A 5000-nucleotide genomic window follows, 5' to 3' on the forward strand; every position below is an offset into this window, starting at 1 on the left:
CGTCATGAAGCCCTGACGAGTAGGAGGGTCGCGGCGGTGTGCGCAGAAGGGTCTGGGCGTGAGCCTGCCTGGAGCCGCCGTCGGTGCAGATCTTGGTGGTAGTAGCAAATACTCCAGCGAGGCCCTGGAGGACTGACGTGGAGAAGGGTTTCGTGTGAACAGCCGTTGCACACGAGTCAGTCGATCCTAAGCCCTAGGAGAAATCCGATGACGATGTTGGTGTATTTCTATGCCTGACACGCGCGTCGTGACGCCGGTGATTGTGCGAACGTCGGGCCTCGCTCGGCGTTCCCCCCGGCGTGGGCGCGCGCGGTTTGAAATGTGACACACCCGTCGGGCGAAAGGGAATCCGGTTCCTATTCCGGAACCCGGCAGCGGAACCGTTTACAAGTCGGGCCCTCGCAAGAGAGTTCGTCGGGGTAACCCAAAAAGACCTGGAGACGCCGTCGGGAGATCCGGAAAGAGTTTTCTTTTCTGTATAAGCGTTCGAGTTCCCTGGAATCCTCTAGCAGGGAGATAGGGTTTGGAACGCGAAGAGCACCGCAGTTGCGGCGGTGTCCGGATCTTCCCCTCGGACCTTGAAAATCCAGGAGAGGGCCACGTGGAGGTCTCGCGCCGGTTCGTACCCATATCCGCAGCAGGTCTCCAAGGTGAAGAGCCTCTAGTCGATAGACTAATGTAGGTAAGGGAAGTCGGCAAATTGGATCCGTAACTTCGGAATAAGGATTGGCTCTGAGGATCGGGGCGTGTCGGGCTTGGTCGGGAAGCGGGTTTGGCTGACGTGCCGGGCCTGGGCGAGGTGATGGTAATAACCGGATCCGAGCTCGGTCCCGTGCCTTGGCCTCCCGCGGATCTTCCTTGCTGCGAGGCTTCGGCGGCGGTTCGCCGTTGCCGTCGTCCTCTTCGGCCGCCATTCAACGGTCAGCTCAGAACTGGCACGGACTGGGGGAATCCGACTGTCTAATTAAAACAAAGCATTGCGATGGCCCTAGCGGGTGTTGACGCAATGTGATTTCTGCCCAGTGCTCTGAATGTCAACGTGAAGAAATTCAAGCAAGCGCGGGTAAACGGCGGGAGTAACTATGACTCTCTTGTACATAGCTCGCCGCGATACCCGACGTGCGTGACGAGCACGCTTACGCTTAGTTTCATCGCCCCAACCAGGCGGTGCGTTGGTGAACCAACCAGCGATTGAACCAAATCTGGCGACGTCGAAAGGCGGGGTGGTGTCCGACGGCTCGATCTGCTGATCGAGTCTGAAGACTAAGCCTGTGCGAAAGAAAGACCTAAAGCCCGGTGCTGAGTTCCGCTCAGCATTCGGGCTTTTCTCGTTTAGTGTCTTTCGAACCTAATTGTGAGCACCCGGTGCCGAGTTCGCTCGGAGCCGGGTAGTTCACGTTAGGGACTTTCGGCCACGTCGGTCGGGAGTCGCCCACCCTCGGGTGGAGAGCAAGCGCGAGTGACAGGCGGGGCCAAACCTGTACACTCAACGCCGACACGCCTGTACGGCAAGAGGTGCAGGTCCCTCCTTGCTCGTAGTGTTTGGCACGCACTCTTACGCCAGCCAATGCGCACCACCCAGGCGCATTCCCTTGTGAAGTGACCAAGGGGTTTTAACACTAACAGAGTGGGTACCGTTCGAGTCAAAGAGCGGCGGCTGGAGAGACAACCGGTGCGCTCGGTGAGGAACTACCGTAAGTGTCCCGGCGTAGATGCTGCCGTAATAGCTCCTCATGCTCGGGGGGACTCGGGCATGCAGTATATTTCCGGAGCACCATGGATCGTCCACCCAACGATGCCTCGGAGGCGGTCGGTACACCTAACGCTACTCGGGATGTACCGGTCGTGGCAGAGTTAATTGCCGAAGGTGCGAGTGCAGTAGCGGGGAGTGATGCTGCCCCAAGTGATCAACCTGGTCCATCCACCCGACCACGTCGTCCCTCCGTTGCCGGCCGGAGCACGGAGGCTGACGACATTAATGCTTTCCGAGCCACAGAACGCTTCGTTCTGGTCGCGGCGTTGAACAGAGTACAACGCTGTCCGAAGTGCTTGCAGCTAGGTCAAAACATCATCTGCACTGACAGCAAGCAACTGGACAAGCACATAAAAGAGGAACACCCTACTATCTGCACCCTCTGGCAGTGCGAAGGCTGCTTACGCACCTTCCCTAGAGTCCACGGATGGCGTGTACATATTATTACCTGTGCGCCGAGGCAAGTGAACGAGGCACTGCCATACCCATGCGTCCTCTGCGACCTGTCATTCGCTTCGCAAAGGGGCCTGTCTGCTCACGAACGCCACGAGCACCCAGCCCTCAGAAACGAAAAGCGTGTCGCGATCGCGGAGAAGCCAGGCGCTCCTGGTGGCCGTAAAGCCACGGTCTGGTCGGACGAAGATCTCGAACGTCTTGCTCAGCTTGAGCAAGAGTTCATCGAAGAGCGCTATATCAACGTCAAGCTCAAAGAGTTCTTCCCCGACCGTACAAATAAGCAAATTTCGGACGCACGCCGGCGTCTCCGCGACAGGGAACAGCGACGAGCGCAAGCCGAGGAGGAGCTAGCCGTCGGCGAGGAAGTGCAGGAACCTATACACCCTGCCTTACCGGACCGAGGTGACGCTCAGGACATAGCCAATGTCCTGGCTGCGCATGCGACGAATGAGCCTCCGGAACCCAATCCACCTGTCATGGGCCCGGAGGACGCACCGCTCATTCGAGAGGCTCGCAAGGAGAATGGTGATGCAGGCATCTGGTCTGAGTGGACCAGCTCTCTACAGCGGCTGCTCGATTCAAACGATCTTAACGAGCATAGCATCGATGCCCTGTACGAGGAGCTGCTAAACCAGATCAAGCCTGGCTGCGATCCCCGGAAGGGGTGTAGTGCGAGAGCGCCGAGGGGGCCGCGTGTCAAACGTAGTCACCGTCCGGCAAGGGGCCGACCACCAAATAGAACTTGGCGACGAAAGTTCGCTTACGCCAGGTGCCAAGACTTATACAACAACAACACAAAGCGCCTGGCAGAAGCTGTGACGGCCAACAACCTCTCCATACTACAGCCTAGCGGAAGCCCCGCGATGGAGCCGACGCGAAAGCTGTATGAGCAGCTTTGGGGCGAACCGGGACCTGACATAATTCTACCCCCTGGGGTAGAAGAGCCCGTACCTGTCAATCAAATACTTGTCCCGGTGACCGCCTTGGAAGTGGAGAGGAAGGTGGCCAGGATCAGCAGCGGGTCGGCTGCCGGACCGGATGGAGTGACACGTGCGGACCTCCAGAGCAAGCAGACGTACGTTGCCCTCTCCAGACTATTTAACGTTCTACTCCACGCCCGACACTACCCTAAGGCGTGGAGAACAAATAGAACAACGCTGATCCCTAAAGCCGGCAAGGACACCTCAGACGTCAGGAACTGGCGACCTATCACCGTCAGTTCGATGATCAGCAGGCTATTTTCTGCCCTGCTAGATCAAAGGCTGAGAGGTGTCCTTACTTTGAATTGTCGGCAGAAAGGTTTCACGGAGGAAAATGGCTGCTATGCAAACATACAACTTTTGCAAGCAGCCATATCGAACGCCAAGAGGAAAGGCGGTGTAATAACTGTACTAGATATATCGAAGGCTTTTGACACCGTCCCTCACTCCTCCATTGCGCAAGGTCTGAAGAGAAAGGGTATCCCACCGTCGGTTGCCTCTTACGTGGCCAATATGTACAGGGGCTGCGGCACGACCATCAAGTCGCAGGGTGGCGAGGTACAAATCGAACTGCAACGAGGGGTGAAGCAGGGCGACCCGCTTTCTCCCCTCATATTCAACCTCGCCATCGAACCCCTGCTTGAACGCTTGCAAACCGAGACACAGGGCATGGCCGTGGACGACCAGAATCTTTCAGTGATGGCGTTCGCGGACGATCTGGTCCTGTTGTCGAAGGATGCCAAAATGGCACAAAGGCAGCTTGGTACGGTGAGTGAGTACCTGGCTGAACTCGGCATGAAGCTCTCTGTCGAGAAGTGCGCGAGCTTTGAGTACGTCCCAGGTGGCAAGACCTGGTATCTGAGGGATCCGAGCGTAAAGATCGGCGACCAATCGATCCCATTCGCTCCGCCCGAAGATGCCCTACGTTATCTTGGGGCAAGGGTCTCGCCCTGGTTCGGCGTACTCAGCGCATTCGATATCAGACCCCTGGAGGAAGTACTCGGGAGAATTCGAGCGCTTCCTCTCAAGCCTATGCAGAAGGTGAACCTATTAAACACTTACATTCTACCAAGGTTCACCTACGGTCTGATCTGCAGTCCTCCATCGGGGGCCGCTCTCGAACGAATCGACCGGCTCGTTCGATCAAGTGTTCGGGAGATCCTCCACCTGACGCCTTCGACCAGTGTTAAGTTCTTTTACACTCCGAAACGCGAAGGGGGGTTGGGTCTCACCGAACTAAAACAAATGACGCTTATTGCAGCCTTGCGCAATGCCATTAAAGCGCAAGCGTCAAGAGACCCGGTCGTGAGCGGAGCCCTCGAATCGGAGAGAGCCCAACGGCGGCTTGAAGCATACGCCGTAACACTGAAACTCCCTTGGCCTTTGTCTCTTCAAGAGCTGGACGAATATAAAGCCCAGCTCAAGAAGAGCTATCGCACTGACTGGGCCAAACAGGTCTGGCAAGGCCAGGGAGTTGATGACGTGGCATCTCAGCCCATCGCAAATGAGTGGCTGAGACGAGGCGATCTCATGAAGTCGTCTAGAGTGATTGATGGTATCAAGTTGCGGACAAACACCGTCCCAACGAGAGCCTTCATGAAACTAATGGACGACAGAGTGAACGCCTCGTGCAGGCTGTGCCAGGGGCCTGACGAAACTCTGGGGCATATTCTCGGCCGGTGTAGTCACACCAAGGCCATGAGAATAAAACGGCACGATGAGATCAAGCACCTTCTGAGGGCTCGTCTCGCTAAACGGCACGATGTGCTGGACGAGCCCCAAGTAGCGGTCAAAGGCGAGAGGTTCAAACC

Source organism: Neodiprion lecontei, unplaced genomic scaffold (genome assembly GCF_021901455.1).
Source record: "Neodiprion lecontei isolate iyNeoLeco1 unplaced genomic scaffold, iyNeoLeco1.1 ptg000091l, whole genome shotgun sequence".
Classification (NCBI taxonomy): domain Eukaryota; kingdom Metazoa; phylum Arthropoda; class Insecta; order Hymenoptera; family Diprionidae; genus Neodiprion; species Neodiprion lecontei.